Source organism: Phocoena phocoena, chromosome 13 (assembly GCF_963924675.1).
Source record: "Phocoena phocoena chromosome 13, mPhoPho1.1, whole genome shotgun sequence".
Lineage (NCBI taxonomy): Eukaryota > Metazoa > Chordata > Mammalia > Artiodactyla > Phocoenidae > Phocoena > Phocoena phocoena.
In genome coordinates, this window is record NC_089231.1 from 4,638,491 (window position 1) to 4,652,277 (window position 13,787).

Below are 13,787 nucleotides of genomic sequence, written 5' to 3' on the forward strand. Positions count from 1 at the left end.
CTATATTAATATGCAGAAGCAAAATAATGAGGTTCTTCATTATCTCCCATATAATGGCTCCAAAAATTCTAAAACAAAAGGAGGAAATGTTTCTACATCTGTTATTTCCCAATTGACTTTTGAAATTAATGAAATAACTCAACATCTCATTATACCAAGAAAGAACAACAAACATTCAACAAATATATATATTGAGTTGCCTAGAAAATGAAAGAACTATAATGATACAAACACATCCTTTGCCCTCAGCAGGCTCATATTCTATTAGGAGCCATGTGACATATATGGAAAGGAACTCTAATACAAGGCCACATATGGTCACGTGTGTGATATAAACAAAGAACTACAGCAGTATAAATGAGCAAGGGACCATACTGCCAAGTAGACTATTTGGCTAAAAGAGCAGAAATATCATTTGAGCTAAACCCCAGGACACTAAAACTGTTTTTTTCTTTTGTTGAGGGGGCAGGTAGGAACAGTTAAACATTTCAAGCAGAAAAAAGGGATTAGCAAAGCCGCAAAGCACATGCAATGAGCATGTGAGACTGTCAGCAGTGCAGACAGCTACAGCCCTGGCTTTCTACTGCAGGGCAACTTAAAACCCAGGCAGATGACCAACACCACATCATAAGAGGCTCCGAATTAAGAACTGGAACTTATTCAGTAGTGTCAGTGGGGAGTCACCGAAACACAGCACTGCTTCAGGAAGACTCATTTTTCGGTATGCAGGACATATCACGGGTAGAGAAAGTCTAGAGGCAGAAAGAGCACATTATAATAATAGTTTAAGTTGTAAGGCCTGAACTAGAATGACATCAGTTAAGTGGGAGTGCAAGGTGATTTAGTAAGTATCTTAAAGTGATCTAGAAGGGATTCAACAGAAATGAGGAACCTTTTATATATTTTTTTTCTTTTTCTTTTTTTAAAAAGAAAAACCTTCATCAGAAAGCTTATTAGGTTATTATAGCAGAATTCAAAATACCCAACTGGGACAGTTCAAGGACTCTTTTCTGGAGGCAGATTTAATTCATTCACTCAACATTTATGGAAAGCCTACCATGTACCAGAAAGCACCTTTAATTCTCTATGAACAAAGCAAAACAACAGGACAGGCATGGGACTCACTGTCAACACTCAAAGTAAGTAAGGCAGAATCCCTGTTCTTTCTGAAAGTCGTGGTGCTTGTACCCATTGGAGAAGCCAGTGAGTCTCCGATTTCTTCCCACAGCAAGGTTTCAAAATTCAGAAGACTTAGTAGGTATTTAGACTAAAATAATGAGATATATTATTAAACCAAATCTTCTTAAAGCATACGGTTCCTACACAAATTCATCAATTACCATTCAACATACATCCTCACTGTGCCAAAGATTTTCAAATATGCAATTCCATTTATAGTTTCTACTCTCATCCAAATTCTCAACTAGTAGTTGTTCCTCAACTAAAAGTAAATAAATAAATACGTTTTATATAGTGATCTTCAATTTTACCTATAAAAAATTATTAGCTCACCAAGAAAATGTCCCAAAAGAAAATCCCTGCTCTAACTGAAATATTCTCTGCTACAGTTTAAAAACAAAAGAAAATTTTAAAAGTGCAAGAAAAATCAAAACATGCATATACTTTTTAAGAACAATAATAAGAACCTAGAAAAATGGTACAGATGAACCGGTTTGCAGGGCAGAAATTGAGACACAGATGTAGAGAACAAACGTATGGACACCAACAGGGGAAAGCGGTGGGGGATGGTGGTGGTGGTGGGATGAACTGGGCAGTTGTGACTGACATGTAGACACTGATGTGTATAAAGCTGATGACTAATAAGGACCTGCTGTATAAAAAAATAAATTAAATAAAATTTTAAAATTAAAAAAAAGAACAATAATAAAACAAATCAATAGCAGCAGCATTCTGATGACACCTGGTGGCCATTTCTCACAGGAAGTTTTTTTCAGCATTTTTAAGAAAGTATTCCAGGAACTAGTAGAGAAACATACCAGCTATTCGACCATTTCATATGCTAACCTTACTGTGGGCAGCACGGATGAAATTTTCCCCTTTCACTCCACCTCTCGCCTTCGTGTCTCTCTTCACCCCGTTCCTCTTTCGTGCTGAGTGTACGTAAGCGAGGCTGAGCTCTGTCTCTCACACACGCAGGGACACGCTCGCCAGGAGTAGGACGAGGCCATCCACACAGGAGACCAGCTCTCCCCACCTGCACCCCAGGCCAGCTCGCCCTCATCCCTCCTAGACTGACCCAAATTCCTGATGCAAACGCTGTGAAGTTGGCACGCGTTGGCACCAGGCCAAGAGTAAAATCACAGCAGGGGGCACGTGTGTGGCAGGGCAGGTGTGCACACACAGGCATATACAGAAACTCCGGATGGCCTTCACCCTTTCCCTTTGGGCCTGGGAGGTCAAGGTAGGGCAGGTGAAACGCCCTACGAGCCTATTATGATGTGCAGTGGTGACAGCTGAGACAAGAATAAAGGGAAATTAGCGGACTACTCAGATGTCTTTCTTAACCTACCATTTAAACTGGACTTCTGATCGAAAATACGTCTCTTACCATTATACTACCACTAACTTAATACAGTACCACCACATCCCTATGGAGAGGCTGCTAATGAGAAACTCTGAAGCATCAGTTGTCCTTACAAACACCAAGTGCATAACATAAGGGTAATTAAAAGGGCACTTTACTTTATGTAATCCTCCTCTCACCAAACTCTCCCATCAGAAGCATCAATGCCTAACAGAGACCACAAAACAAAGCATCTGATCCTACCCAAAAAAAAAAACCAAAAACACTTTTCTATGAAAATGCTCACAAGTTGAATAATTTCTTCCATGACAAAAGAATATAATGTAACACCATAAAAACCGTTTACTAGATAACACTGGAGGCAATCTACCACAAATGGACGTGTAACATAGTTGTTGTGGTCACCTGCAACGGGACTGGCACGTGAATCCTGGGTCCACTAAAGCCCACCTCCTCACTGTCCCAAGAACTGGCTGCAAAGCTCTCCTCAGCTATGTGTGTGAACCTGTGCTTCTCCCCACCCAGGAAAATGCCTGTGGTGGCTCAGAATGAGTCCACAGAATTCTCTGGCGCTCCCGGTAAAGGGTGGGGCTAGCCCTCACCTTGGTGTGGGCTGGCCTGATGGCCTGCCTAGAAGGGACAGAAATAGCGGGAGTTAGGGTGCCCCACCATGCTTCAGGCCTTCCCCCTTCCCTTGACAGCACCCTGTTGGGGAAGCAGGACGGCACCCCTGCAGCCCACAATGGGGGCTCCAGGAGGTGGTGAGGGACTGAAGCTTCACTACCAAGAGCCAGAAGAACTCTGACGACAGCGACGAGGGAGCAGCTCCTCCAGCCCCAGGAGAGCCTTCAGGCACTTCAGGGACGGCGGCCCACGAGAGACCTGGCGCACAGCCACCCAGGTGAGCCCACTCCCAAATCCCTGGCCGCAGAAACTGGCTTGAAGCCCCATGTTTTGACGTAATTTGTTATATAGCACTGGACTACTAATATAATGCCTGTTCTCTCCCTTTACACCCTGTCAGGAACAGACCGGCTCAAGTTCACCCCTCCTTTATATGTAGTTTATACATAATTTCCTTTCCTATACGCTCCAACCTTTAACAGGAATCTTCTGTACTAGCAAAAGAGTATTAAGCTACACAGGAGGAGGTCAATAAATGTTAAGTGAAGTATACTCCGAAATGCATATCGAGGGCAGAATTCCTAACAAACTTCCGTAAGATTTTAGAACTTAAGAAACTGACATTTACATTGATGCCCTTCCCACTAACAAAATCAGATCTGATATAGCTTACAGTGAAAAAGTGGTGTAATAAAATCAAGAGTTATTAAAGAGATATGGTGGAATTTTAAATTTAGATTTGTATGGAATAAAAGTCCTAATATTTCTGAAAGACCTGCTCATTTTGGAGGAGGCTTTTCCTTCTTATAAGCCCTGCTAGAGTCGAGTTGGTAGCAGCCTACAACCTAACATTCCCCAAACCTGAGGGAGCGGCCCATGCAGTTAACCCATGGACAGCCACAGGTCATCGGGGCTGAACAGGCCGCAATCCTGGCCCCCAGACTGCGTAACTCCCACACCTTCCCCTGGCAGGAGGCATCCAAGCTCAGGAGATGTAGGGGTCTCCGGCCACAGGACCTGTACCTGGTTAAGCTTCACCTCCAAAGCATCTCACATGCCATGTCCAGCTTAATCCTAAAAAGAACCTTCCCCAGCCAGTCCAAGGACGCACGGAAGACAAGCAGGCTAGAACTATCTGCTCCTAAGCCCAAATGGTCAGAGTAAAGTAAAACTATCAGATGGAGAAAAAAATTCTCACTCAAGTCAGAATAGAATATTGTTTCTATTCCAGGGGTACCTATTTCAAATATGCAGTTTGATCCTGTGTGCAAGTTAAAATTTAGAATATTTCTTTAGTGCCTAAGTGAGAGCTAAAACAATCACGAAAAAGTCATACTAAAAGGGATCAAACCATGGTAACCATAACAGAATAAGTAGGTCATCATCCCTTCATCAAAGATTGCCACCTTTCCAACACTACTTGTGAAGATGTATTAATACTAATAAAAAACAACAAATCACAGGACAAAAATAAACTGTAAAGTTAGCTCAGCCTTCTTACCTGGCTATTTCTTTTTTTTAAATCTTCCTACACTTCAAGTACTATTTTCCAAATACGTTAATTGATCCTGTAATAAAGTTAATTTTACGACTATCTTATATCAACCATCTCTGACAAATGTACCTTTTGTGGTATTTAATATATCTCCTTTCAAAAAGTATTTTTAATATCAATGTTTTGCTAGTATTTCTAATTGTTTCGATTTTTTTAAGAAAGGAAATTCTTATTGGAATAAAATAATAAAAGGAATGAAGATTCTATGAGTAAAGTAGAAAATGAAAAAATTCAATGCCATTGAAAGCAGACACAGGATCGTTTGTATCTTATGCCATATGAAAAGCTTGTTTTATTACCAGTATAGCTAATCACAATGAAACCATCTCTTACAACTAAAGACATTATAATGAATTTTCTTTACAGCTAAAGAGAAATGGGATTTGCTGTTTCACATCAAATAGAACAGGCTGTATAAATTCTTCTTCCTATTTACTGTAAAACATAATTTCATCTATAAAATCAGTCATGAAATATTAAAACTGAAACAACAGAATTTATATCCTTTACTTAATTTAGTTTAAACAGTCTATTCACTAAAAGGCGGGGCGGCGGGGGGAGAGGTACATGTGATAGAGCCCCTGCTTTCTCATTAGACCCTTTAGACCCTTTATTTTCAAGAATTTATAATGCAGCCATAAAAAAAAGCATCCCATAATAAAAGTCAGTATACTTTCCTTAAATTTTCCTTTCATCTTTTTCAAAAGGCAAGAAAATGAAGCACAAAGCATACGAATGCTGAGGAAGGGAAGAGAACGAGGAGAAAAAAATTAAAGAAACACAATGCATTTACACTGAACATGTTAAGCACTAGTGAAAAGGAACATTAATGTACAAGTAAGGAGGCCCAACTATTCCAACAATACACTGCAGGACACGTGGCAAACAGTTAACTTTTCTGAGCCTCGGTTTCCTCATTTGCGAAGTGAGAGGGGACTAAGATTTCTAAATTCCATGAGAAAATCCCTCGCTGACAATAAAAAAAATGTTGAACACTCAACCAGCAGAAAAAAGAATGGATCTGTGTTTCATTCCAGCAGGAATACTACGAAGAAAAAGGCTATTTCCAAAACGTAAAAATGGAGGAAAAATAACCAAAAAAACAGCTAAAGACACGTTCCATACAGTTCTTGCTTTAACAGATTCCTCAGGTCCACTGAAGAGATGGATTAATACCATGGCTAATCAAAGAACGGCAAGGAAAATAGACTAAAACTACTAGTTTTGGAAGAAATCTGGAAAGCACTAATTCCAAATGTCAGTAAGCTAACACATGATAAAACTATCAAGCCTCAAGATTTTTGGAATATAAATTATTAGGTATCAAAGATATGAGTGTTAAGAAAGTATATTTAGAAAAGACAAAACTTCAGTATTAAATTTTAAAAATGGATATAGTTCTAAACAAGTCCAATTATCTAATAAGGTTAATAGTTTTTATTTTCCTCTGGGTGATGAAATTATAGGTTAATTTTTTCTTCTTCTTCCTGGCTTTTTCCTATACTCTTTCCTAGATATATTACTTTGGGGGGGGGGGCGAGGAAACTAAGGGGGAAGCTTAAAAAAAGTCTCTACACATGGTAAGTAACGGAAAATGATAACTCCTCTCAAGATGGGAAGAGCAAGCCCTCAGGTAGAAATACATTTATGATTGTGGTTCTAAGACTAAACTGAGTATCAAAATCTTACAAATAGGGCTTCCCTGGTGGCGCAGTGGTTGAGAGTCCGCCTGCCAATGCAGGGGACGCGGGTTCGTGCCCCGGTCCGGGAAGATCCCACATGCCGCGGAGCGGCTGGGCGCGTGAGCCATGGCCGCTGGGCCTGCGCGTCCGGAGCCTGTGCTCCGCGGCGGGAGAGGCCACAGCATTGAGAGGCCCGCGTAACGCAAAAAAAAAAAAAAAAAAAAATCTTACAAATAAAAGTAAATTTAAGGGGTGACTTGTAAACGTCAGAGATGTTTGGGGTCTAATTTTGGTCAAACACCCAGGGACACCAAGAAATATCCCTAGGGCCATCGGACCGCCCACTAAACTCAAGAGAGGAGGAGGGGGACCAATAACAAGCACAGCTGGCACCCCCATCTCGGCCTCCGATACCTCCTCACTAAACAGAACCCGGTTCCTCGAGGAACGGCAGATTCTAGGCCGGGGGCAGGGTCAGTACACCATGAGCCTGAAGAATCTCATCATGTCACGAAGTGGGGAGAAATGCTTTTAGAAAATGTTGGGACAAAGACACAGGAGTCAGCTTGAAGAGGTGCCTACTGACTAAATCTGGGACAACATGAGTGCCACAGTCGTTAGTGCCAGTAAACCATTAAAAGCAGGTATGAAGAAGTCCATACTGACGTCTGGGAGAGAGGGAGACAGACAGAGAGACTGACTAGACACACAAATGGACGGGCTGACAGGGCAAAGGTTACAGCAGAATGCTGAGGGCCAACTGGTAAGTGTGGAGGGAGTGAGGGGATAGAAAATCATACTGACAGACTATCGGGCAAGAACTATCAATGGATGCCAGTTCTGGGGGGGCAATTTTGATGTGCAAGATGTCTGAATGGCATTAAACCATCTCCCTACAAACTGCTTATTTGCTGCAAGGGAAGAAAAAAAATTCAGTAATTATACGGTGGATAACTCAGCTACGCCTTGCCAGGGGTGATCAAATTAACATCCTCAACGACGGTGGACATGGGATGCTTGCAGATGTAATGCCCTGAGGAGGACGGGACACCTGGGCATCACTGCAGCTGAGAATGCCAGACCTGCAGCTAATTAAGAGGACACAGCACACAACACAGAGTGAGGAGTGTTTTATTTGAAGACCAAAAAAAAACGTGGGAGGACTGCATTCTTCACAAATGTCAGTGTCATAAAAGACAGAGACAGACTATGGAAATGTTCCAGATTAAAGGAGGCTAAAGAGACGTGACAACTAAACGTGCTACGTGTTCTCAGACTGGATCCTGGGGTGGCAGGAAAACGTGCCACTAAGGCCATGCTAGGTCAGCTGACCAAAAGTACTGCGATGGTTAACTGTATGTGTGAGGCTAAGGCATGCACAGACAGCCAGTAAAATATTATTTATTTCCACGTCCATCTGTGAGGGTATTTCTGGAAGGGATAAGCATTTGAACGGCAGACTGAATAATAAATGTCCGCCCTCACCAGTGTGGGCTGGCAACACCCAATTTGTTGAGGGCCTGAATAGAGCAAGACGGTGGAGAGGTGCAGGAAGGTCAAATTTGCTGTTTTCCCTTGAGTTGGGACGTCCACTTTCTCCTGCCCTCAGACATCAGCATTCCCGGTTTTTGAGCCATCAAACTCAGACTGAATTATATCACCAGCTTTCCTGTTTCTCGAGCCTGCAGAAATAAGAATGTGGGACTTCTAGGCCTCCATATCCGCATTAGCCAACTCCTATAAAAAAAAAAAAAAAAAAAAAAAAAATCGGGCTTCCCTGGTGGCGCAGTGGTTGAGAGTCCGCCTGCCGATGCAGGGGACGCGGGTTCGTGCCCCGGTCTGGGAAGATCCCACATGCCGCGGAGCGGCTGGGCCCGTGAGCCATGGCCGCTGAGCCTGCGCGTCCGGAGCCTGTGCTCCGCAACGGGAGAGGCCACAACAGTGAGAGGCCCGCGTACCGCAAAAAAAAAAAAAAAAAAAAAAAAAAAAAAAAAAAAAAAAAAAATCTCCTCATATATATTTGTATACATCCTATTGATTCTCTAGGGAATCCTGACTGATACAGATTTTGATACTGAGAGTGGTTCTAGAGGAATAGGATTTTCCCTTGAATCGGAACGGAGGTTTCTGGAAATGGCTCTCTAATGTGATTAGATTTAAGGATGCTAATGACTATTTCCAGTAGCAAAGAGAGTACTGATAACAGTCTATAGTGTGAATAGGAAAACACTGTACCCAGAGTCCCACTAGACATAGCTGGTCTGCTAGCTTCCAGGTGACTGCAGTTACTTCTACTAGAATGTTATGGGGAGTTCCCTGGTGGGCCAGCAGTTAGGATTTGGCAGTTTCACTGCCCTGGCCCGGGTTCAATCCCTGGTTGGGGAACTGAGATCCCACAAGCCACTCAGCATGGCAATCAATCAATCAATAAGAATGCTATGGATTAAGCACTGAAGACACTAAAATAGTATCCATCATGTGAACAGTATTTCCCAAGTATGACAGAAATACACTACTGGCATTTAAAATAAAGTTATGTGCCACAAGTAAGGACTTTTAAGTAAGTGTGTATTATTAGCATGAATATTAGGGGAAAAAAATAACATACCAACCCATGACTCCACATACATTACTTCTTATGACAAGGCTAAATTTAAAAAATAAAAAGTGAGGTAAAATACTGTGGAGTAAAATATAGCAAAAACAATGAAGGAGTAAATAAATGACTAAAGTGTGGAAAACTCTACATTCATACCTTATTTATTTACTAATTTTTTGTATAAATTCTAAGAAGTCAATAAAAATAGATAAGAATCCTCAACTCTAAATTCATCTGTAAATAAGAGTGTTCTGAAAATCCCTCCCTTCCCCATGGCAGGCAACCCTTCATAGCTGGCATCACAAGTCTTCACTTACTAATTTTCACACGAGTACTGTGATTACTCAGATTATACCTTTAAGAAAACACTGCGGCCTAACAGAATGTCCTAACTCTGTAACATTACGCTTCTGCAGTCTGAGGAATAGATAAGAGAATTATATATGTGGAGAAGAAAGACTGCAGAATACTAATTTTCTACATATTCATAAACTGCCTTTCCCTCAGATGTGGTACAGTGGCTAGAATCACCCTAACAAGAAGTTAATGCCCTAATTCCATAACTGCTATAATAAGTGGACCTGAAAATGGCTCAGACACAAGTTCCTATCTCGCTCCTGTAAACTCCCAAGGCAGGTGTTCCAGGTCTGCAGGCAGTCGGCTCCCAGCTGATTCAGGAATCCTGGCTCTTTCCAACTTGATGCTCTGACTCAGAGCTTCCTCATTCTCTGCATCCAGCTGACAGAAGACGAAAGCAAGCGTGAAAGCGGCAGGGCATTTGCTTCTTTAAAAGCCTTGGCTCAAAAGTGGCACCTACCACTTCCACTAATTCCTGCTTCACTGAAAAGAAATCTGAAAAATGTCACCTAGAGTTGTGCAATCGTCCCTTGCGGAAGGGAAGAACTGATGTAGGTGGACAGCCAGCCAGCTCTGCCACACACCAATCCAAAAATTATCACACTACTTGTCATTCTACCATTAATGAAGGCTTTTAATCTTTATAAGACTTACCAAGACCTGTTTTGAGAAATGCAACTGCCCCTGGAAGAGCCTACTAAGAGCTACTTCCACATTTGTAAAACAAGGGAATTATACACAATGTCAGTCATTTGACAAATTTAGCTAATCATCAAAACATGAATCCCTTGGACCTACACGTGGACAGATTCCAATTAAGAAAGTCTGAGGTGGGGACCAAAGCCTGTAGTTCTAAAGAGCTCCCTGTTTGATTCTGATAAGCCAGATTTGGGATGCACTGGATAAAAGTCCCTCCTAACCTCAAAAAAACCCAATATATACTTAACATACACCTACCAGACAGAGATGAGGTGCAGAGGAGGAGAGGGAAAAAAGGGGAAGGAAGAAAGGTGAATCAGGAAGGAGAAAAATGTACTGCACTAAACAGGGCCATCACACCAGATTCCGAACTCATTTGCCTACGTAACAACTGGCCACACAACAGTATTCTGAACGTGACTTTCAGCAAACACTGTCTCAATCTACCACCCTGAAACCCTAGGGTTTTAAACACTACCGCTACAGGAAACCAGATTATGGACCCTGAAGATTCTTAATGAAAGTCATTTGGTCTCATTTTCTGAAAGACTATAATTTCTACTACCACTCTTTGAATGATCTAAATTTTCTAGGCTATTTTTAAATGTACATTACACCTTAGTTTAAATTCTAACAGTTTTATAATTTTATGCACTCGTATAACTGTGATTCCCCATTCTTTAATAACTGATCCAATAATTATATATCAAATTTTGATCCTTAATTCACAGTAATTCACAAATGAATTGTACCCTTGGAAAGAAGTGGTTTGTTGCTTGTTCTAGGTTTAAAACACAAAGTTTCCATTGTATTTAGTAACTGACAAGCAAGCTAGGCTTTGGTTACATTGGATGGTGTAACCTGGCACTACTCCCACTGTGCTAAGCAATGTCTTTTCCCAAGGAGGCTTCTTATTACCTTACTTTTTATTTAAAACTATTTTGTTTTTTAATAAAAAGTAAAAAGTACAGCATATAAGAGAAAACAAAAGTATGAACATCAAACACACTGAAAAACACTAAGACTGAGATTATCTAGCTTTAGCAAAATACAGCTGAAACTAGAAGAGCTGAAGTACCTAAAACCCATTTGAAGAAGCCTACTTTCTACATTTGCCCATCAGGGATCTGCGACAAGCACTATATGTGTCTGAAATGCAGACATCCTGCTATGGAAGGACTCTCACGGGCTGTCAACTTCTTAGTGAGGGGCTGGCTCTGTTAGAAAGTATGACATTACGTAATTACAAATGCTTGACAGTTCTGCTTTAGACAAATTTAGCACTACGAATATCAAACAAAAATAGTACAACTATTTGGTTCCATAGGATGTGTAACTTGACTTAGGGCTTCTATAACCATCTTTTTATTTTTCCTATACTTGCTCATTTCAAGGAGCGACTGTCACACCACGATGGCTTAAAAAGGTTTACGGCATAAGTAATGTTTATTTTAAAATAGTCCTCATAATATGGGATACAAAAGGTTGCCCTTTTTAGCAACCTAAGCAAAGAAGTATGATTTCCTAAATCCTATGGCATGATACTACCACTTCCTAATAAACTGGAAGATGCAATCCTTAGAACTAACAACAAAATACAATTACTTTTTCTGCTTTCTAGACTTGCCATTTACTAGAATAATAAAGTCACGTACACTGGTTTAAAAACAAACCTAGCAAAATCAAGTAACTCGGAAAATGGGGGTGAATACATCCTTCACCAGTCCTGCTCTCTACTCCCATTCCTACTTTGACTTGGCCTTTCTTTCTGTAATGCACAACACTCTGGGGACACAACTCTGCTTTGTCTACGACTGTCTTCCTCCGACCTTCTCTGACAGAGTCAGAGACTTCTTCCACCTCTTCCCCCTCTGTGCCCACAGGACCTCCCCGCCTCTGTGACACGGGGCAATAGTGATCTGACACACCACCCCCCAGGTTCACTGGGTGGCTCAATCCTCAGCTAATGAGTGTAAACTCAGCACACAGTGTGCCTGCACAGTGAGCGCTCAGCAAGTGTTAACACTCCGTACCCTCGAAACCAGTCTTCTCCCTGATATCTCTACTCCGGACAGTACTGTTACATCACAGTCCAACAAGAATGTATCTTGACCACCATCACCCCCATCATTATTTTTTTCATACAAACTGAATAGTCCCTGTGTAGACGGACACTGCAAAAAGGAAAGTTTGTTTTTAAAATATTTGGTAGATATAAAAATAATTTTAATGTGTACAAAGATATTAAGCATAATATAACAAAAATCTGAGTACAGATCACAGTTTAAGAAAATTAAATTCTTGTCTTTGAAGTCCCTCTTGGTGTGCCTATCACCTTCCCTCTTGTTACAGAGCTACCCATTAACTTGTATTTTGTTTATAATTTACCTATTTTCTTTACTACTTTGCCATACCTGTATTCCTAACAATATGCATTCTGTTTTGCATGTTTCTAAACTTAAAAAAGAAAAAGGGAAAAATACTAGACGCATTCTTCTGCAAGTAGCTTTTTTTCCCTCAAGTTAACGTTCCTGATACTAATCCTTGGTGATGCATGTGACTGAAGTCCATTGGGTTTCACAACGGCACAGTACTTCATTACAGGAATATAGTACAATTTATTCATTCTCCTGTGATGACCGTGGCTTCCAAGATTTATCTTTTACAAACAGTGCAAGGGTGAGCATTCCTGTACATGTCTCCAGTCATTCATGGACCCAAGTTTCTCTGGGGCAGTGGTTTGCCCATTTTAGCATGCATCAAATCACCTGGAGAGCTTGCTAGAACAGAAAGCTGGCCCATCCCCAAAGTTTCTGATTCAGTAGGTCTAGGGTGGGTCCCCAAAATGTGCGTTTCTAACAACTTCCCAGGAGATGATGGGAACACAACACAGAAGCAACACTCTAGGATAAAGACATAGGAGTGGAATTACTGGGTCAAAGGGTACACGCCTCTTTACTAGTTAATTCCAAAGTTATTGTACCAACTGACACTCCCTCTTAGCATTCACTAGAATGCTTCCTACCCTCCTGAAAAGCAGATATTGTCAGATTTTTACACTGTTGCCAAATTAGCGTGTATGAAACCATATACCATGCTGGTCAAATCTGCAGTTCTCTAATTACTGATTAAGTTAGCATCTCTGCATTCATGTGTCCTCTTCTGTGAAATGCCTATTCAGGTCCTTTGCCCATTTGTCTATTGTTCTTATAGATTTGCAGTTGTTCACCTTTCTGGACACTAAACTTTTATCGGTAATATGTACTAAAAGATCTATTCTCACTTGTGACTTGTCTGTTCACTTTCTTGATGGTTTCTTTTAATAAACAAAAGTTGTCAATATCAAGGTTGTCAAACACATCAATCCTTTCTTTTATGGTTTGCACCTTCTATAATTTAAGAACCTTTTCCCTCTAACAGAGTAACACAACTATTGCCCTACATTGTCTTCTAAAAGTTTCATAGTTTTGCCTTCTATATATAAGCCTTTAATTGACCTGTAGCCGATTCTGGTGAATAATGTGAATTAGAAATGTATCCCACTGCTAAGAGGTTTCCTGTTTGGTAAGAGCCACAGATACAGCCAACAATAACTATACACAATAAGTGCCCCAAGTGAAATTATTGGTTAGCTGTTAATCACTCTTTTGTTGAGGTTTATTCTGCTCTCTCATTGAGGAAAACAAAAAACTGGAAATTTTCAACATGAAAACTTGGAAAGTTTTA